Source organism: Bactrocera neohumeralis, chromosome 6 (assembly GCF_024586455.1).
Source record: "Bactrocera neohumeralis isolate Rockhampton chromosome 6, APGP_CSIRO_Bneo_wtdbg2-racon-allhic-juicebox.fasta_v2, whole genome shotgun sequence".
NCBI lineage: Eukaryota > Metazoa > Arthropoda > Insecta > Diptera > Tephritidae > Bactrocera > Bactrocera neohumeralis.
Window position 1 is genome coordinate 22,284,775 of NC_065923.1, and position 22,800 is coordinate 22,307,574.

Genomic DNA, 22,800 nt, shown 5'->3' on the forward strand with positions numbered 1-22,800 from the left:
TTTAAAAATAATTAATTTAAAATTTCCTACTGGGTTGATAAGTTAATTTTATTAAACGAAATAACTTTTAGTTGTGTAAATTAATAATAATTCAAAGAAAAAACTATAACAAAAATTTACTAAAAGTTCCCGACGGGGTTGTTAAGTTCATTCTGCTTTACAAACAAATTTTTACTAATCAATTTTTATTAGTATAAATTCATAAACAAACAGCAAAAAATTTAATAAAAATTTCCTACTGGGTTGAAAATTTTATTCTATTACACAAATTAATTTTTGCTAGAGTAAATTAGACCAATACTTAATAATAATTAAAAAAAAATTGTAATAATTACAAAGAATTAACTAAAAATTTCCTACTGGGTTGCAATATTCATTCTACTAAACAAACTAATTTTTAATAGTATAGATTAGATAAATACTTGATAAAAATTGTAAAAATTATTGTAAAATATTAAAAAAAAATAACTGAAAATTTCTTACTGGGTTGCAATGTTAATACTGCTACTACTATAGACATTAATTTTGAATAGTTTCTAATAGAAATATTTCATATAAATTCCAAAAATGAAAAAAAAAACATTACACTTTGCTCACTGGGTTGCTATGTTAATACTACTATACACATTAACTTTCAATAGTTTCGAATAGAAATATTTCATATAAATTTCAAAAACAAAAAAAAACAATTATTCCACATTTCCTATTGGGTTGTCGCATTCAAACTGCTCCACATAGCATGCAAATAAATTTGTACTAATATAGAGTAATCTGCTTGACCGCCACACTGGCAGCTTTTAAATGGAGCTGTGCGCTCAATATGCTCGAAACTATGTCCTCATGTGTGCAAATGAAGCCGCCGCCATGGCGTGAAGGCTGCCAAGTTGAGTCCAAACACTAAATGAAGTTGCTGGTGATAATAAAATTATGAACAAGAGCAAAAACAATTACTTAACTACTTAAATGCATAATTGGCGACGCTATAAGTGTGTGTGAATGTGTGTGTAAATTTAAATGAAAGCATGCAAGTGTTTGAGTGGGGAATATATACATAATTGTGTGTGTGTGTATATACTATATAAGTATATTTGTGGTCGCCACGTGGCCGCGTTGGCTGCCACTGATGGCTATGCTAGCGGAGCTTAATATTACTTCTAAATGTCGACAAGCCCCCGAGGGCCAGAGAGCCAGTGTATTATGCATTATTTGTTATGCGCTGCTGTTGTTGTTGTTGTTGCTGTTGCTGTAGCTGGGTGAGGTCATCATCATTTTAAATATTTCATATTAATTGCCACTGCAATTAAGTATGAAGCCAGCCATTTCTCAGCGCTGTCAGTGTCAGTGGTCGCTTAATGTGCGCTATGGTATCACTAACATGCCGTTGTTGTTGTTGACTTTATTGTTGTTGCCCACAATGTTGATGTTGCTGTTGATGTTGATGTTATTTGTCAATGTTGTATGTTGTTGGTCGGTCGGTTGCTAGATATTTATGAACACTCATGCTTTATGCTGCTCCCTTAACTTAAAGTATCTCTGTGTGTGTGTATATATGTGTGCTACACCCGCAATTATAACGCACACACTGGCATATGCATGTTTGCTCACATACTGCCACATAGTTGCGATATTTATGGCAGCAACATAAATAACTTGCATAATTTATATGCACAAAAATACACAAATATGTACATATGTACATATATACTGGTAAATAAATATATGAAAATGCATATTTGAGATGCCATCATGCGAATTGGCGCATACATGCCGCGTACAATGTTGCATTGGTGGCATGTTGCACGCTCATTGCGAAAATAAGCTCACGCTGTGCGCGTGCAGAACTTTTTGCAGGCGCGCGCATGTGTGTGTGTGTGTGGGAGTCTCTGTATGTGGGTGGTTGGGCGCACTTCCAAGCTACACCCATACATACATATGTATGTGCAACTTTTGCGATTGCGGCACTTTGTCACGCTTACATCATCGTTTATCGCTGCAAGTCAAAGTGCATTGGCGCTGACCCAATTTGATATTTGCTCGGCATTTTTCTCTTTTTTTGCATAACTTTTGAGTGGAATTGTTTCAGTTTTCGCAAAAAATTGAGGTTATGAAACGCCGATTAAAACGCAAGTGTGTTATTTATTTACAGTGGATGGAATCATGTGTGCAAATGAAATTTAAAAAAAACCGAAATATAAGAAAAAAAGAAGAACCATAACTTTTGCTGCACTGAAGCAATAACACCCTTCACAGCTGCATTTTCATAGCATAAAAGGGTGTTAACAGTTATTTTTCTTGACTTTGATCGATCTTTTTGTATGATAGCTATATGTTATAGTGGTTCGTTCTGAGCAACATATCGAATATTATGGCGATGTCTTGGATAATAATCTTGCCAAAAAACGTGACGATAACTTGTCCCGTTCCTACGACAGTCGGTCTGCGTAACCGGAACGGACACGGATTTTTATCAAGGCAAGAACTGTCAACTTGGCAGAATTGTGCCACTACGACAACAACAACAACAACAATAACTTGTCAACGGAAAGAGTTTCCCATTCAAGGACTTGACTTTAATCGATCAGTTTGTATGGCAGTTATATGATATATGGGTATGATATCGACAGTTATTAGCAGCTTTTTGGAGAGAAAAAAACGTGTGCTAGAACTCAGATCGGTAACTCAAAAACTAAAGGACTTATGTTACCCTCATGACTTATGTATGTATTTAATAGAGTATCCTGTGACAGACTCCGCGGCAAACTCAATATACTCTGTGCAAAATATAAAACTATTTTGGAAGTACTTTTGACTTCCCGCAAAAAATGGCAAAACAATGTCCTAACCAAAAATGGAGTTGAACAGCCGAAATGATCCAATAAACGCTTACAGAACTCCATCTAAATATTTCAAAATATATTAGACAAAAAAATGTCTAAAAAACACTTGAAAGAGAAAGGGTCGGGGTAAAATTTATTCGAAGAAAATAAGCATAAACCGACAATGTTAGTCATACTTAGACAATGGCAATGTCGGAGAATCACTTTGAGCATGCTTTAAACCATTTTCAAGATGAAACATTCGCAATATTAACATAAAACTAATTTTGTACCGAAATAAGCCACGCATGGACCAGTTTTGGTTCTTTGCGATACCTGATGGAGTTCAATTCCTAAATTCTAGAGAAGTAGTCAGGTTTTAGGATACTTGCGCTTGACACAAAATTTAACAGACTCTGCGGTCTCACTATCGATACCTCCCCCAGTGTATCCTACCGTGTCGACCAAAGATGCTTACAGAGTATATATATTACCAATGCAGGACAAGTGCACAAGAGATGCTGCATTGTTTCCCTGGTGCCCTGCTCTAAACATTTCCTGCAGTCTTCTCGATCTCTCAGCCAACAGACAGTGACCAGTTAGTATTCAAATCATTTTCCTACAGTCTCGAGTGCCAATAGGAATTTTGTGTACTTCTGATCTACCATTTGGCACATGACTTTTGCAGTTTTGCACCCAGGTAACTCGTTCCATCGGCTTTTGATTTTCTTATCGAGATCGTCGTATAGACAATGTATGGATTTCCCAATGTTGATCATTTTCGGCTGTTAAGACGTACACCATTGTTGGCAATCTCGCCCACTATTTCATTGCTTTCGATGCCTTTGTGTCCTGGCACCCAGCAGAATTGAAGTTGTTTACTTCTGGCAACACTTTCCACTGCTGCCCTGCCTTTCAAGACACTTCTGTTCGATATGCGATACGAGGTTCAGTTCTAGCTGAGAAACATTAAAATCCGTTTCATATATCTAATCTATGAAACTTGATTTTTCTTTAAGAGTTTCCGTCAGAAAAAAATGGGTTCTAACTAACTAAATCCAGGTTAGCCTATGTTTATATTGCATTAATCATCATTGAAAACCCTTTCCTAATTCAATAGTTTCTAACCGAAAGGATATGACTACTTGTCATTTATACGAGGTTTCTTTCGTATTCTTCAATATATTCTATAATATGCTTCCTCTATTGAATTCATCGTTGAATGTTAACAGAGTTCATTGTTCATTCATTTCATATACCGAACAGCTGACTGAGAATCCAGTTCCAGCTTTGGTACCTGATGTTCGCTATTTCCAAAACCCATTCGGCCGGCCATCTGGCTGATCTGTTAGCGCACCTGTACATGTGAAACTCGGAAAACAATGACAGTCACTAATATGTAAATTCACGGTATACAAATACACTAAGCGATCTTGTGGTAAGACCACCATATAGTTGGCAATATTTTATTCCAAGACTTTTAAGGCAGAACTTAGAAGAATTCAAAATAAAGTGCAGTTACAATGAGTGTAAGATTCTTTATAATTAAGTAAAAAGCAGAGATTCTTAATGCTTTCTGATTACAACACCAAATCTTATTGAGTATCTATGAAGGTTGAAAGATCAACCCATGTACTTGAGTATTTTGAAGATTCCGCGTTTTTTTTTTCAAATTCACCATTCTGTCATTACCAGAAAGCCCAAAGCTTAATATTCATTAGGGAATTGGAGAAAGTCTTGATAAGTCGTGTTTAAAAACACTACCAGCGTGGTAAAACAACTTTATGGCTGTTTTCGAAAGGATTCTACATTTATCTGACATAACCTCACCTTCTTGTCCAGTTTTTTATACTAATTTATTGCCTTACTTTAATAAAAGCTTACAAAATGGTTACCCAACGAAAGCTATTAAAGCGGGTAGTATAATAGTATATTTTTTAAATAGAGTTGCCACATGTTTTCACATATGAACAGATGACATATTTATGATTGATATTATACGAAAAATGTATTTTATTATATAGATACTATGATTACAGTATTTTCAGTTAATTAAATTTTAATCTAATTTGATATGGCGTTGCCACATTTAATAAATTAATTAGGTATAAATTTACAAAATACAGTATAAGGATGAATAAAGATACTTTAAACACCTAGATTACACAAACAAATAACAATAATTTTTTGATGTTGCCACCTGTTTTGAAAAAAAAATTATTAAACTTAATTAGAAATGTTTGGTTCGGTTATAAGTTTTTTTTTAAATTAAATTCGAGCATAATTTGAAATGACGTTGCCACCTTTTATAAATTAATTAGGTATAAACAAAAATTAACAAATACAGTATTAATCTGAATAATGATGTTTAAAATACCTAGATTAAGAAAACAAAAAAATATATATTTATGGTGTTGCCACCTGTTTTGACAAAAGTATGTTAAATTTAATTAGAAATGTTTAGTTCGGTTATAGGCTTTAATACGGCTGTATTTGTTTGGAAAATTATGAAAAGTTTCACGAGCGGGGTTGCCACTGTTTTTAGAAACGAACTACTATTATTTGTCATTTTATATAAGTTCAAATCTTAGAATTTTTACAATTTATCAAATTAAGCTTAAATTGAAATGGCGAAGTGAATTTTTCCAAATATTAGTTCTTTCAAATATTTTTTCAAATTATTTTTTTTTAACAGCAAAATAATCTAATAATCACGAGCGTAACTTTGGTGTCGGATATTCTCCAAATACTTTTTTTTGCCAGCAAAAATACTTATGAAATTGTTAAAAATATATTTGTGGGGCTATGCAATTGCCGCACAGTGTATTTTTGCGCCACACTTGCCGCTAATACGCGCATATATAGTTAGTATAGGAATTTTTCGAATTTGTCTCATGTGATTAAGAGCATGTTAACCCAAAACAATGGACTCATGTGACTTTATCAATGCTCTTTTCAACACTCGTGCGCTGGTTTCGGCGCTCGTTGGGCGTCGCTTAGCCGCCACAAAAATATTTATGCAGATGCAGCGCTAAACTTAATCCCCAAATGACGCAACGGCATTTTATACGCATTTATTTACATATTATTGGAAGCGCATACACCAAGGCACACCGATAACAACAACACAATGTCATTTTCATTTAATTTAATTTTTATTCGCCTTATTTTGTTTCACACACAACATGCTTGTTGTTATGCTTGTTGTTGTTTGGCAGCGTAATTTGTGTTGACTGTGCCAAATCGATGCGAACGCACGCAAGCCGCGTCAACAATGGCCGAATAAAATTTAATTCATTGCTCAGTTGGAGCTAAATAAATGTGTGTATTGGGCTCATCTACATGCATAGGCATTTATTTCGCCGGCATTTAGGTATGTCTGTGGGGCAATGTTGGGCCAACCGCTGTGCCACACCGCAAATAACATGCCGCGCCAGCAGAAACTTGCAACACAACACAACAAACAGCACACACAGCAATGTGGAACGCCACATGTCACATGCCGCAATGTTAGTTGTGCCAACTTGCGGCAAAACAACTGGTTCATTTGCATTTATGCTGCGCCATTGTAGATTCATCAAATGTTGGCGCGTCCGCTGCCCTGCGTGCGCGCGCGTTAGTTCTCTTATATGCGCGCTCCCGCCGCCCTGTGCGCGCGTCAGCTCCTTCATGTGCGCGCTTGTATGTTTGTGTTGTGCTGGCACTGGCAGCGCTCTTTAATCTTTATTAATTGCAAAAGTCGCACATAATGTGAACTGATTAATGCTAAACATAGGCGAAGGGCCAAGCGCGCACCGTTTCTGTGCTACTGTACTTATTACGCGCGCAGCGTCTAATATGGCGAGCGCCATCGCGCGCGCATTTGCACAACAGCGTCTTGACATTCAGTCGAAGTGGCGTGAATAAATGCCGCGCCATGAGAAACATGCAAATTAGAGAAAGAAGAAAGCGCTTTAATTTGAGATTTTCGTGTTTAAAACTACAAAATTTTTGTGCGCGTTACAAGGAATTTGCCACCAGAAATTTCAGTGAAAGGAAAGGGTAACTCAGAAATATTTACGCGCGATTTACATACGCTTTTTTTGTGTGTGGCACATTAAAGGTGTACTAAAGATGCTGTAAATGCTGACGCGTCTACTTGCAAGGCATTCAACATTTTCCCACTTGCCTTTAAATCCTTTCTCACCCTTTTGCTTGCGTTTCCGCGCACACAGAAACAGAAAAGGGTAAGTCATTCAAATTTGAGCAAGGTAAACGCGGAAAATATCAAACTCTACTTAGCATACGAATGTGCCCATTTGTGGCGCTGAGAAATATCGTAAAAATATAATAATGCATAAAAATATTTTTTTTTGAATTTTTGTCGTTTTGAAAAAAAAAGAAAAATACATAGAATTGAAAATAATTCCCAACCACTCAAATTCTAAATGCTACAACTGCCAACTGCCAGGCTCACGCGGCTGACGTGTCCTTTGAAGCGCACACAACAGCCATTGACTTTCGGCTCTTCAGCTGTTGCGCCGCGCATTGCCACACTGCTTTGCTGCACAATTGTACAATAATAGGTAGCAGCAACAACAACAGCAACAGCGACGACGGCAAGCGATATGCCGGCAATGATAGCAATAAGCAGTAAGTAGTAAGCAATAAAGGCGCACATTTCAAATGCCAACCCTTTGTTGCATGTTGTTTGTTGGGATGATGTGCTGCGCGCAGAAAGGTGCGCCATGAGAACGAAAACCCAAACTCAAGCAGCGCAAGCAAATCACCGACCACGCCACCGCTTTGCCGGCAGTTGCCACATGACAGTTTGGTGGTAGCGCGGCAGCGCGCTACAATCACAGATTCCGCCGCGGAGATATGCGCGCTTGTGGTATAACAACAGAAAATAACGCTGATTATAATAGGAAAATTGAAAAACTAGAAAAACCACATTTTTTTGGGCGGCGCGCGGGACATTCGAAACATTTGGAAAGCGAAAATGATATGCGCGCATCTTGTTAAGATGATCAGCGGCAGCAGCAGCAGTAGCGGCGGCGGCGAGTAAATGTGTATGCACAAACAATAAAACAGAATGCAGGCAGCAATAAAAGGTGAAATAAAAAGTGTATTTACCTACATATTTACATACATGTATGTGTGTGTATGCGTGCATTTGAAATAAAATGTGAAAATCGTAATGAAAAATAAAAATGTCGTCAAATGGTTTGGGTTGCAAGTCAGCGCCGCTGAGATACGCGCATTCAAATGTAAATTGTAAGGCGAACGCCGTTGATTGCAACAACAATTGTTGCTGTGAGTTAGCGCGTATTTGCTGTGCGTATGCTCACAGATGCGGCGGCATATGTAAGTTACAGGGTTTGTAATATGGTTGGGTTTTGTACTAAACATTAGAAGACTCGCTGGTTTGAAGTTGAATCACAAAATAACTTAACTTAGGGAAATTAAAGACAGATTATGTCTGAAGTACGTTGAGAGTAATATCCACTGATAAAAAATAATTGTTAAAACACTCAGAGACAAGTGACATTGGCTATACTCAAGCAATTTAAGTTTAGCCTACAGAAGAGGTCCGCACTTCATATCATTAACTAGTTTCTATTTCTAGAACCTTAGAAAAATCTTTACATATACTGCTACAACAATTTTACTAGTTGTTTCAAAAATATATTTGAAATGGAAATCAAATAACTATCTGTTCAAAATCTGTCGCCTCAGTCAATATATTAACATATACATATGAATTATGGGTTCAGCAAGTAACCCCAAATAGCTACCGGAAGGTTTTGTAATGCTTTATAGTGCTGCATGGCAAATTAAAACTAAATGTCATACAATATTTTGTCACCTAAGAAAAGTTGGTAAAAAAAAGAGTCCAGATTGTTCTCGTTTCTTCTGCCAAATTCATCTCTCTGAGTATGTTTGAGGATTGATACAGAACAACTTCCACAAAATCACAAAATCGGAATCAGCAATGTCAGAAGCATTTAGAAAGTCGAAATTTAGTCTAGTCGATGGATCTTATTTGGACAGATATTCGTCATTTTTGTTATCAATAGGCTTTTAAAAGTGAATCACCAGATCCTCATATATGTAGATTAGGGCGATTCAAAAAAAAATAATAATTTTTTTTCATTGAGTTATAAAATTAATAAGAAATAAAGAATCTTTCCAAAAATAGTCAAATTTCAACCGTTAATATCTTTTAAACGGTTGGGTTTACGAAAAATTCATAAGCGACCATATTTTAGAGCATTCAATTTCCTACAAAACCTAATTGACATGATATTTTTTCAAGTAGTTGGAAGCGAGATATAAATTTTTCTATCTGATAATAAGAAAAAATAGAAAACCGTTAGGCGGAGGACCTTCCCGTTATAATTAAAAACTCATATTTGGAGAGGCTTTCTTAGAGGTGTCTAGGAACCTATTTTTGCGAGTACCAATTGAAAAAAAAAAATTTTTTTGAATCACCCTAATGTAGATAGACGTAGATTGACGTAGCATTTTGAGCATACTACAAATTTGTTAAGGCGGCTAATATCAATGTGGGTCCACGAGCTATTTCAATTTTATTTTGGCAAAAGCCGGCAAATAGAGTAGAAAGTGACAAAATGATTCCACCTCGCTATAAAGCTTTGGCAAAGAACAAATTGGACAGTGTACAGTCAGAATACCCATAATTGCGCCGAGATTGCCTTTGCTAAAAGCAAGTTGTTCGTAGGACCTCTTACGATTCACTCTGGGCGAGAAGCATTACGCACAAGTTCTGGTTGTTGGGCAGCGCTTATCGAGTATCACTGGATGTCCATAGCTCCAGTGCTAGAACACAAGCGGACATCGAAGTGAATGTAGGTAGCTGAACTTCAGAGTTGTCCATCTACTGCTACCTTGACGACAGCCACCTCCTCTTGTAAGACGCTACAGTGGAATGGTAGCCTAAAACTAGAGTTAATTTCGATTCATCCTGAAAAAGCTCACTGCACCTCTTCTCTAACAGTTTCGTCCCGTCAGAAAATACCTCGCAGGTGTTTGAGCAGAGAAGAAACCACCGGCAGAAGGTTCTGCGATGCAGTGATCTTTTGATCAATAAATAATAAAAGATTCTTACAAAATCACTCAAAACTCCAAAACTATTTGCCGTCGATATCTTAAATTGAAAGCGTATAAAATACAGCTTCTTCAAGAACTGAAGTCGTTCGATTTTCGCAAGTGACATTGCTTCGCTCTATGGGACGTTTCAGGAAGAGCCGACGTTTTCGAGCAAAATTTTGTTCAGCGATGAGGCCCATTTCTGGCTCAATGGGTATGTACACAAGCAAAATTGTAGTATTTGGGATGAAGAGCAACCTGAAGAGATGCAAGAGCTGCCATTTCATCCAGAAAAGACAACGGTTTGGTGTGGTTTGTGGGTCGGTGGAGTCATATATCGATATTTCTTCAAAAATGGTATCATTTTCAACAAGTTCACTACAGTGAGCAGATAATTCTACGTTTTGAGCCGATCGATTGGCCACCAAGATCTTGTGATATCACACAGTTGGACCTTTTTTGTGGGGATTTGTAAAGTCTAAAGTCTATGCGGACAATTCCGCTTCGATCAGGCCTTGGAGCAAAAACTCACGCCTGTTATTCGCCAGTTACTCCTTCGAGCGAGACATTGAAAATTGGACTCAACGGATGAAAGATATAATCTTCAAAAACTAAATGCCAAAGAATGTTCTTTCGAATGAAAGTAAACATTCCTCAACTAACTTGAAGTTTCTGTATTTTTTTTTTTTAAGTAGGGAACATCTAAATTGATCACCCATTATATGTACTCGATAACTCAGCCAAAAAAAGTCTAGTTTTTGAGATTCACAACTGGATATAATCACTTGAATGGGGTTAACCAAAATTGCACACCCTTTATCGACATATTTAAATACATTTAAAATTGTCCTAAGCAATCCAACACTAGAACATATTTATCATAAGTCTGTGTGGTTTTTCCCATCATTCACGCTATTTACAAATGTCATTTCGCATTTTGTTTACCGTTGCATTATTTGCGGCAATACCGTTGATTCGCTACCACTACATTGTTGTTGTTCTTTACTGCAAGAACCACTGTACCAATGTGGCAGTGCGTAAGTACCTACAAATACTGTGAGCATGGGAAGAACATAAGTCCCCAATCACTCGTCGCTCTCCAGCAGACACTCGTTAAAGTCTTTAAGCCAAAAAGTAAATATTTCAAAATAGTTTTCAAAGTTGTTCAACACCAAAGCATCAATTTTGTGTGCCCCCTATTAAACGGGGTTGTTCAAATAACATTTTTTATTCACCCATACACACACACATACACACCTATGGTAGTAATATTATAACAGTGAGCACGTACGACTTTACCGCGTGTGATTAATAGCGCGCCATAGCTCAAATGTCCGAGCGCGCGGTCGCTGCAGCTCTTTAATTAAAATTATTCGCAGCCGAGCGGTGTGCTAAGTGCTTTAGTCAGATAGTTGCCACGGCTGCGGCTGGTAATCATTTTATAATTCACTGCTCTGCGTGTTGTATGTTTGTGTGTGTGTGCACAGCCAGCTGATGTCCTTTGTCCTTAATTCTAACTCGATTTTTCATTTTTTTCATTGGCCTCTATTAAGTAACCTTTTCCCTGCCACACTGTCTGAACTAGAGGTTATGTAAGCGCGTTGCATTTTAATTTACACATTGTTGTATTTTCACTTTCAGAGGAAATTCTCTTACATTTAATTGCGCTCTTAATGAGCGGCCAGCAGCTGACCTTTCTGCCGCTGCCGCATGTGGCCGCTTTGATCCTTGTTCTTAATATGTAGAGGGTCACTGTCTAAAGGTAGCAGCCATATAAGTATATATATCTCTATATAATGTTGGTATGTTTCTTGTGTTTGTTGTTTTTTTAATCGCGTGAACACATCAAAGGGTCGCAGGGGTAATTAGCCGCATTTTAGCTGCTTCGGAATGACAGTGTACACGACCTTTTTCATGCAAATTTCAGAGTTGACGCCTGTAAAATTTTTATCTTGAATACGCCCTCGTTTTTGGGGATTGCAGGGAAGTAGTTGGGAGTTAAAATGTATGTAACTGTTAGTGTGTTAAATTTTCGGTGGGTTGGTGGTAGTATGTATAGCTTGTGTTCTATTAAGTAGAGTCGTGCCTGATTGTGGTAGACGTATGCCCAATCCACTATCGTAAAACCTTTAACTTGTTAGAAATTGACAAATTATGGATCCAAAATAACAATTGCCTTCTACTGCTATAGAAAAGTGTTTTGCAAAAGGTGGGGCCATCTTGCTCACCGTCGTCGGAAAGTGATCCTCTGGTTCTAGAGAATAGTTCCAAAAAAGAACACGTGTCTGAACAATCGGATGTCCTCACGAACTTCGAATTCATACCGGATCACTTGGATCATGGAGTCATCAAACCGAACGCTGCTAGCTTCTTCTCTGCCCATATACCGGCGAGGGAGTTGTGGGTGGGAAGAAGCTTGGCGGAAGGTTGGTGAAGGCGTTTTATGTCAGCAGCTCTCTATCAACTGCAGCTTCAGACTTCCTGACTATTGCAGTGTCTTCCAAGCCGAGGTTGCAGTTATTAAGGTAGCAGTAGATTTACTGCTCTGAAGTGCAGTCTTTTTTATAGAAGTGACCATAACCTCAGATAGCAGAGCGGCGATACTAACCTTGAACTCATTTACAGAACGTTCAGGGTTGGTCAAGGAGTGCCTAATCTCGCTATCAATAGCATCGAGTCACTTTGTGATAATACTGGTATGGGTGCTAGGCCACAGCGAAGTCTCTGAAAATTGTAAAGCTGATGAGCTATCAAGGAAAGGAAATCTAGAACCGCTATCGGTAGAATGGGAGCGGGTTGGTGCTCCTGTATCGTTTTGTGTTCTGCTGCCAGATAGCTGGGTTTCTTGGTAGCTTAACCTACGCTGGGACACCGTCGGTACATGCGCTGTTGCAAAAGACTTTTGGCTCAAGATCGATCGCAAGAGATCTAGTGATTTCTTTCCCCTCAATAAGACTAGCCTCTCCCTAGTTGTTGGGCTTTTAACAGGCCATTTTCCTATTGGTGTTCATGTTATAAGGCTGGGAATCTTACCAGATACATTCTGCAGAAGCTTTGGGGAAGAAGATGAGTTGGAAACCATGCTTGAGAGGCCAAGACTTAAATTTTTGGGGCGCATGCCTTCAGATATTCCACCGAACTGGCGGGAATGAAAATTAAACGCATCTGCAAATTTGTATTAGCTACTAAGCGTTTTGCTAATTTGTAAGTTTGAACGCAAGAGTTCTTCTTTTCTATGGCTTCACGAAGGACTACATATAGCAGTGCACGTATGATCTCTTTAGTTCAGCCATCTAAACTAACATTTGTTATGTGAAAGATCTCATACTTCTTCCCCATAAACAGAAAAGTTATGGAATATCTTAAGTATAAAGCGATATTTTTATACCCAAAGCAGGATTTTTGGCGGAAATTCTTTGAATAATTTGCATATAAATGTCCGCCAGAAACCGTCAGGGAAGTAAGAGCACAGTTCTATACAAATACGCCCAGTCTGTTAGAGTAAAAAGGTGGAATGAAACTAATATTTATATCAATGCATATTTTAAGGGTACACTCTAAAAACGAGGTCCTAAAGAAACTCTACTAAAAGATATCGTCCGTATAATGATCATTTGTCTTCAAGAGAAGCAGCCAAGCAAATTGGAAAAAGGTAGTTTTGAGAAAAACGAGTTTAAACATTAACCTATGGAACTTATAGTAGTAAGCGGCTACATTTAGGCAGCAGTTCGAGATATCGATAACATATCTAAAGTAATCGTACTTTTTTTAATTTCACACCTGGCGATTCCCTTGAATAATACGTACAATATATTCCTTATATTATAATGTATAGAGAAGAGTAAAGTTTCCTACATCGCCTCTCTATAAATCACCTTCATTTCTGCACACTCTCCAAACTATAGCTGACACTTTTCAAATTCCTCTTGTCATTAGCGATTTGAAAAAGTCCAGCAAAATTTATTAGCGAATTCGCGTGCGTCAGCGATAATATCCAAAAAATGCACAGATCATAAAAATTCTAATTAAATAATTGCGCACACATACGCAAGTACATATGTATGTAGATATGCATGTGTGGGTAAGTGGGCAAGTATCAATCGATGCCAAAAAATTGAAGAGCGCGACAAACCGCAAACATATTTGCACGTCAAAGCGAACAAAACGCTTATAACCATTGCTACAAGTAAAAAATTCAATAAACTAAAATAGATTTTAGATGCCATAATGCGCGCTGCTAAGCAAGTGACTGCAAGCACATACACACACATGTGTATGTGTTTGAGTTGGTGTGTGTGTCATGTCAGATGCTAAAGAATTGCTCGGCCACACTTGTTTGTCATTAATTTGGTTCAAGTGTTTTCCTATGTTAATCGCCCTAACGCCTTGTAGCTTGTCAACCGCACACACACACACGCACACTCATGTACATATATGTGCATGCTCATAATTTCCTGCCGTTCGATTTGTTCTGCGCGCGAAGTGATCCAACTCGAATCGCATTTTGTTTCATTTCACTTTAAATTTTTACGAGTTTATCATCCATATTTATTAATACGATTTTCATATTCGATCATAAAATTTTGATTTTTCCACCGCGGATGTGGTGCCGGCGTGTGTGTATGGGTGTGTGTGTGTGTGAGTGTGCGCTTATAAATGTCTGTACTATTAAATTGAAAGCCATAAAAGTTAGAAATTTTCGAGCGGCAAGAAAAAACAACAACAAAAAATATCGAAAAATAAAAACAACAACAATAAAAAATAAAAACAACAACAACAAAAATTCTAAGAATCATCAAAACTTAAAAAAATTAAAAAAATTAACAACAAGATTTAAAAAGTCGAAGCAACAACAATAACAAATGGAAAAACAACAACAATAAAAAAACGAAAAAAATGCAACAACAACACAATCTTAAAAAATAGCTTCAAAATTTAAAAAAAGTCTAACAACATTTTAAAAAATGCCAACAACAACAATTCCGAAAGAACAACAACAACAACAAACTTTAAAAATGCTACAACAAATTCTAAAAATGCAACAACAACCAAATTTTTAAAAAGGTCTTCTAACAAAATGTGAAAAAGTTTTATACCAACAATAACAACAAAAATTGTATAGAACTTGTTGTCAAGCGCTTGGCAATTTGCTGAAGCAAGTCGAAATATTCATGTTACTTGTTCTTAAGTGTATAAAAATACACACATACCCACACATATGCATTAATGTATGCATGTGTGTTATTACTTTCCAAATGCTTTTCGCTCGTTTTCGGTTTTAATTTTCTGCTTTTCTTTTTTATGATTTCGCGCTTTAATTAAGATTTGCTCGTGTAGCGCTCACTCACCGTGGCCAAAGCCACGTAGAACAATGCAGGCAATTTCATGCCCACACACACATACATTTTACACGCATACATACGTCGTACTATATACACATCGATGTGTGGGCTCCATTACATATCTCTTTCGTGTTGGAAAACAATTATATAGCCGGTTTATCGATTGCAGTATTCACTTTTTTTAGAATTTTCGTTTTTGATTTTGTTCTTGTTGTTGTTTTATTTATTGTAGCCGGTTTGCTAATTGTATCTTTCTGCCGACAGCTTGTTAAATTAAACGTTTTTGGCTACTGTTAGACGCGGCTTTTGCGCCTCCGGCCACTGTTGGCTTATTTAGTTCTTGGCGCTTTTTGTTGCTGGCGTTTTTTTTTCTTAACGGTATTTTAACCTTTTGTGGCAAATTTGATATCGATTTAATTGTGGTGCACGCTTGAGCGCTGCAAATTAGCGGGTTCGAAAGAAATATTTTGCTTTAAATTTCTACTCACTGATGATTGATGATTTACTTATAATTATTTATTGTTAATTGAATTAAAATTAAGAAAATATTATTTAATTGAAAAAATTATATGATACAAATGAATTTATATGCAGCTACCGCATGAGAGCTTTGAAGTATTTTGACAAAAAAAATTATATTAATAAAATTTATTGTTGTTGTTGTTGGAATTTTTTAAAATATTGTTATAATTTTTTAAATTTTTTTTTTAACTTTTTTTAAATTTTATTTTAAATTTGTTTTAATAATAATAATTTTTTTAGAAGCTTTTTTATAGGACATAAGCTCTTAATTTTATATCCCAAATAGCTGTTGATCTACCCGACGATCATTGCCATCAGTAACTGCATAGCTTAGCAGAACACTTCCCTGTCACCTTATTTCACCACTTTGTCTTTTCAATCGATCCAATCGGTCTATATCTTTAACAGAGCTTTTGTTGCCGTTGTAGCAACAGAAAAGAGTCCCAAAATAGTTTCGAGAACTGCTCCCAAGCTAACAGACTTCAGCTTGGTAAAAATCCAGATCCGTTTCCATTACGTAGTCCGGATCTTAAAACAGTCACCACAGACGTTTCTTAAATACCCACCACGATCCGTTTAATTTGGCTGCTCTGCGCATGAGCACCGTTTTATTACTGGAGAACGCAATGTTCTGAATATTTTTGCCTTCCTAGAGCTTCTTGGTCTGTTCAATACGGAATAATAATCAGATATGGATCTAAGGCCTCTGTGGAAGCTGTCAAAATGTTCTTTTTGGGAGTCTCTAATGAAGATTAGAAAGTCCGCATTTGAAAGCTCTGTGATATGACTTGAAAAAAGAGAAATTCAGAGTATGATTCGGCTGTTTTGTCAGAATATAGTCTACAGCTACACTTGATAAGCCAATGTCTACTATATCATGTCTAGTTCTGAAAATTACAGTCTGGAATTAGTGTTTCTCTATTAATAACTACTCGTCGATTCTTTCTATGGCGATTGTTGTTGTAGCGGCATAAAACATACCTGACGTAATTTGGAGGAACACTGCCAAGTTGACAGTCCTTGGCCTGATAGCACTCTGGCTACGTTACAAAGTGTCCTTATACCTAGTTGCTGATGAGTGCTCTCAGAGAGCAGAAGTGCAAGTCGAGTAGAAAGTCGTTTGGCTGTCTATTGTTATTGCAGTTTCTCCACGCCGAACCTTCTTTGCGTTTGTTAACGTACGCTTTTTGCTGCACAAAGGCGGGAAGGTATCTTGGCTACAACAAGACAGTGGTCCGAGTCAATATTAGAATCTCGGAGCGCGCACACGTCTAAAACACTGGAGACGTGTCTGCTGGAGATCTGTTCGGAGGTCTGTTGCAGACAGCCAGGTACCTTGATGAATTTTTCTATGCTAGAATCTGGTACTACAGATAATCTTAATTCGGGCACCGGCGAAGTCGATCAGCCTCAACCCATTTGGGGTTGTTTCCAAATGGAGGCTGAATTTACCGACCGTTGTCCCAAACCCAGTGCACAACACTGTGGAGGGCATGTTTCGCCTACTCACTTTGACTCGCCTTCAAACGAATGTTTTTGGCTACCCAGAGGATACTTGGTCTAAGACCAGAAGTCGTGAGCTGCTTGAGCCATATGTAAAAGAATCGTTTCTGGTCACTTCCAAGTGAATGGCAATCAGAGAACTTATCTCACTTGCGTGAACGTCTACATATACCTCCATTCTCCAAAACTGTTACTCGAATAAATTTAAGAATTTAGAACAATATTTTAGAGATGTAGTAAAATTAAATAAGTTAGTAGAAAAACGCTTTTTGGAAGCCTTGAAACCCATATAACCCCTTAATAGAGATTATCAACAGGCACTTCCTCGGGCAGCCTAAAGTAAAACTCTTCGGTTACTTGGTGCCATATGTAGTTTAACCCAGGGTTTAACGTTAAAATTAAGGAACGGTTGGATTCTATTCGATATTAAACCTAACTTCTTTGTTGTGCTTCTGCTTTGAAAGCCCCCCTGTAGCTCTTTAGCGCGTTTTCTGAAAACAACAAAAGTCATTGATTCCTTTCACTGCTTCTCCATACAAAATTGAGCTATTGAAACGTACTTCATTTGCATAATTATTTGTGATTGCCAAATACACCAGCATGCAACCACAAAGTAAATTTATTGAACTGCGTCTATTTGGGAGCTACAAACCCACAAACATGCATGTGAAGCAAGTAGAATCCCCGCAATACTGCCAATGTCAATTAAGAGAAATACACACACACATACATATGCGCATAACGGTATCTGCATACGCGCCTAGGGATGTAACTAGCTATAATAGCGGTAAATCCCTTACGAAATCTATGCATAGCCTCATCAATAAATAACCGATTAAATGCAGCAACAACAGCAACAAAACCAATAATTATTAAACTTGTGTGTATCACATGCGTGTGTGTGTGTACTTGTTGCACACAAAATGCCCGATCATGAACACTAAACCGTTATTAACTTTCCACACAACGGCAGAGTTTTCGAAGTTGCAGGGATTCCAACTCAACCCAAGCTGGCTGAGCGCTTGAATTGACATGAAGTAAGGACGCACAAGCGCCTGGCATGCATGTATGTGTGTGTGCGTGTGTGGTGGTTATTATCCCTTCGATACAATTGAACAGCGGTGCATATTTTTGCAATAGAATTTTCGCATATCATTGCCATTTATTGCCGCTCGTCGACCGCAGGCGGCATTCTCTATTCGAGGGTTCCCACTTAGGCCACGCAGTTGTCTCGGCGCGTAGTAAGGGCTCAAGCGACTTTGTGATGTCTCACTGCCGGAATACTTCGTTCACTGCATTTTGCTTGCATTTAGTGGCTGTTGGTTTTGTTGTTTTCATTTTGTTTGTGTTACTTGTGTTGTTTTGGTTGTTTGCTTTTGGTGGGGTGGTTTGTTTGCGACTTTATTTATTTATATTTAATGCTTTGAAACGTGATAATGACATGCTAATTGATGTTATTGATTCGTCATTGAAAGGATAACACACAAAGCAGCCAATAAAGTCGGTATTTACATGAAATTAGTGAATATTAAGTGATTTCAGGTAGCAGTGAGTTTATAGTTTTCTGTTTAGTCGGCAATTTTATAGGCTGTCAAACGGGTTCTACTCGCTAGAGCTTTGAAAACAGTGTTTGAGCAGTCGGAAAGAATGAATTATGGAAGTTTTTTGAAGGAAATCTATGTACAGCGGGGATGTCTTTTAGAAGAGTGGAGCAGAGTATCGAAGAAGACCTGAATGTGAGCTGTGCCCGCTCACTTTATGAAAGATTTTGCGAAAGGCTCTTGGTTTGCAGGCTTACAAAATCCGATTCGTGCAAGAAATGAAGCCAAATGACCATCAAGCGCGTCGCACGTTCGGTGAGTGAGCCCAAAACGAGATGACCACCTATCCCGGTTTTCACCAAAAACTTTTGTTCTGCGATGAAATTCACTTTTTGCTGAATGGTTAGGTTGGGTTGTTAGTTGGCTAATCCAAGATCGCACGTGGTCTGCAATATGTAGTGCTTTGCGAAGCCATAGAAAAAAACAACTCTTGTGTTCGAACTTTATAAATAAGCAAAACGCTTAGTAGCTAACACAGCCGTTTAATTCCCACTCCCGTCAGTACGGTGGGATGTCTGAAGGTATCAGCTCCCAAGTGTTTAAGTCTTGACCTACCCAGCGTGGGACACTCAAGGAGAAAGTGTTGAGTTGTTCCCAATCTTTCAGCATTGACATTACCAGAGCAATGTCCTGTTAAAATCCCTACAAAAAGGGAGAGGCTGGCCTGAGGACAAAGCGATCACTAGATGTCTTGCAATCGATCTTGTGCCAAAAGGCTTTTGCAACAGCGCACCTACCCATGGTAGCCCAATACTGGCCAAGTTCTCGCAAAGCCCACTTCTCTGTAAGTAGAACGCAAAATGATACGGGGCACCGATCCGCCCCCATTCTACCGATAGCGGTTCTAGGGTGCCTTTCCTTACTAACTCATCAGCTTTGCAATTTCCTGCGACTCCGCTGTGGCTTGACACGCATACCAGTCTTTTGACAAGGACAGTCGATGCTATTGATAGCGAGTTAGGCACTCCTCGATCAACCCTGAACGCACTATTATTGAGTTCAAGGCTAGTATCGCCGCTCTGTTATCTGAGTTAATGGTCACTTTTCTGAAGGAGGCTGCACTTCGGAGCAGTAGATCTTCTGCTACCCTAATGGCCGCAAGCTTGGCTTAGAAGACTCTCCAATAGTCTAGAAATCTGAAGCTGGAGTTTATAGAGGTTTCCTAGCAGTAAACGTTTGACCTTTGATTCGAAAATAGATGACGCTATAAAAGAATTATAGCTTCAGAAGTGTTTCGAGTCATATTGAATCGACATTGTATATAAAATCCTCTCATAATATATAATCTATATACTTATCTATATTGATCAAAATAGTAATATTAATTCAAAATTTGAATTCTTCTTTGTCATATTTCAGGGGCCAACATAAAAAATGGAGCATAATTGGTAAGTCACATCAGCAAAATTAAAAAAAGCTTATGTAACTAATCTGAGTTAACATAATGAATTTCATCGAAGAGTATACTTAAGTATTCCTTAGTAAAGACAAATTTACACTACTAATGGGTTAGGTTAGATTAGGTTAATCTGGTAGGCCCATATTCCACACAGAGACCAATTTTGGTTCTTTGCGCTACCAGATGGACTCCATGAGAAGTAGTCATCATTTAGGGTACCTGCGCTTGCCGCGTTGTCTTGCCAATGCAGCACAAGTGTACAAAAGATATTCTATTCTTTCCCTGGAGCCTTGCTCTAGACAGTTCTCGTAGTCTTCTCGACCTGTCAGGCCCATTCTGCGAGCGTGTGTCGCCACCAAACAGTGATCAGTTAGTATTCCGATCATGTTCCTATAGTGTCTTCTATCGAGTGCCAATAGGTAATTATGTGTACTTCGATCTATTCCGATTGCAAAAGATAACAGAGACTGTATTGCAAAAGAAATTGCGTATCCTTCGGGAAACTATAGTTTTCAAACAAAAGTTAGAAGAACGAGTTTAATACGAGTTTTAATGGACTTTTACATTTAAATCGAATAGATCCTTTTAAATACAAAGTAATCAGAAGCAATTTGTAAGTTCTATTTTCATATTCGTTCTCCTTGATTGTCATTAAGACCCCAGAGATTTTTGCTAAGAGCGTTGGAGTACGGTTAACAGCTCAACGGAAGTTTCGAAACATCGAACGAAGGTATTTGGCCTTTCATGCTATCTTTATTTCTGTGTAGTAGAGTCTGTACTTACGAGTATTTGGAAAATTTTTCTGTAAAATACACTTTATTCTGGAGAAATTTTGTGGTAGAGAAGACTTTTGTTTAGTAGTACTATATGAGTTCTTAGCAGTAATATCATCTAAAGAAGAAAAAGTTCGGCCTATACGAAAAAGGTTTCAGTAAATAATTTGTTTTAGGCTCTTAAAGAATAGTAGTTTTGGTTTCTAAAGTGATTGCTGTGGCATAGCAAGAAGGGTATACTATTTTGAGGGCCTAGCTTCTTTCCTAAATTGTCGGTTTTGCGACAGAGAGCCTAAAACACCAGAAATACTGCTAATAGACTGCCCTGAAGGCCTTTAGATCCATGTTTCTAAATTGTATATTGGACTTTATCAATATGTTGGGGCTAGGTGTGACTTTATGATTTAGGGGAGGGCACAATAGGCCTAAGGTCGCGGTGCATTTCACGTTTATCAATCTAATCTAATATTATTTTTGTGAGTGATAATTAGATTACAAAATACTTGAGATCGACACTTTTTACTGTTTTTCATGCCAATTATAACAACAATTATAGTTTGGTCATAAAGTCTTTTTGTAAATATTGAATCGAAGGACTCTAGGAGAGGCATTTAATCACCTGAAGATATTTATATGCAGCTCTCGGCTTCAATGGGTTATCGAAAGGGTTTCATGTTTACTTTTCGGTTTATTTTTTATTTCTTTCTAGATCAACATGATCAAAGCGCAATTAGTAACTAAGCTAAATCACTCTCTAAGCTAAATTTTATACTCGTATTTAGCGTTTTTTTAAATCTGTGAGGTGTTAAGTAGGCGTCGAGATGATAAAAAGCAGATCTGTTTTCGAACATAATGGTAACTTATGAAGGGTACAACAATTGTCTAGATTCTAAATTAATTTTTTTTGTGCTCTGTAGGCAATTATAATTTATTGTCTACTTCATATATGTATTAAAAATATATATTATTAATAATAGCCGCCAATCGTCGATGGTGTTTTGGTCTGAAAGTAATGAAAGTCGTTTTTAAAGCGTATTTATTTATAAATAGAATTAATATAATAAAAATAATGAAAATATATATGAAATACTAAATAATAATACTATTAAGGTCAAACGCATAGTATATGCTTATATATTATTGTTTTTTATACACTTTCATATAAATTGCCACTAAATCCACACTCGCTTGCAAGCATCAATGACCTCCACTTGCCAATTTTCAATTATTTTCTCAACATAATTTGCATAAACACACACATACAAGGCGCATTCAGCAAAATATACATAAACACATATGGACATCTGCACATTGACATTTATTTTTAGCGTAATTTCATTTCACTTCATTACAAAAATAAATGGTGTACACTTTGTGGCACGTTTTTCACGCTTTAAAAATAATCGAAATTAATATTATTTATTTAAGAGCGCAAGCGGCGAGAAATTTGCGAAAAAAGTTCATTTGCAGTCGTTGCCAATGGCAATGCCGTCAGTGCGGTTCGTATATTCTATGCAATAATGGCGCATATCAAGTAACAGTGCGGCATATAAGTATGTGTACAAACGTAAATTGCTACGCAGATGACAAGTGCAGCTGGATGTGAGTGTGTTCGGGGCGAAAGTGACTGCCAAATTATCTGGCGGCCTTCTAAATTTCTTGCTGTCATATTTAGTTGAAAAAGCAAGCAAATAAAACCGTTAAGAAACTTGTTGCATTTAGCGGCAGTGGCAGTGCGAAGGCGATATGGCA

At 37.4% G+C, this 22,800-nt stretch overlaps 1 long non-coding RNA gene across 2 annotated transcripts in view; it reads left to right on the forward strand.

Annotated features, from left to right (window-relative positions):
- LOC126761698 (uncharacterized) overlaps positions 1-22,800 on the forward strand; it is a 166,723-nt gene that overhangs the window by 80,342 nt on the left and 63,581 nt on the right. For both annotated transcript variants that reach the window (XR_007667389.1, XR_007667390.1), the window contains exon 5: positions 20,236-20,264. This is a non-coding gene — a long non-coding RNA (uncharacterized LOC126761698). The remainder of the gene's footprint in view (positions 1-20,235; positions 20,265-22,800) is intronic.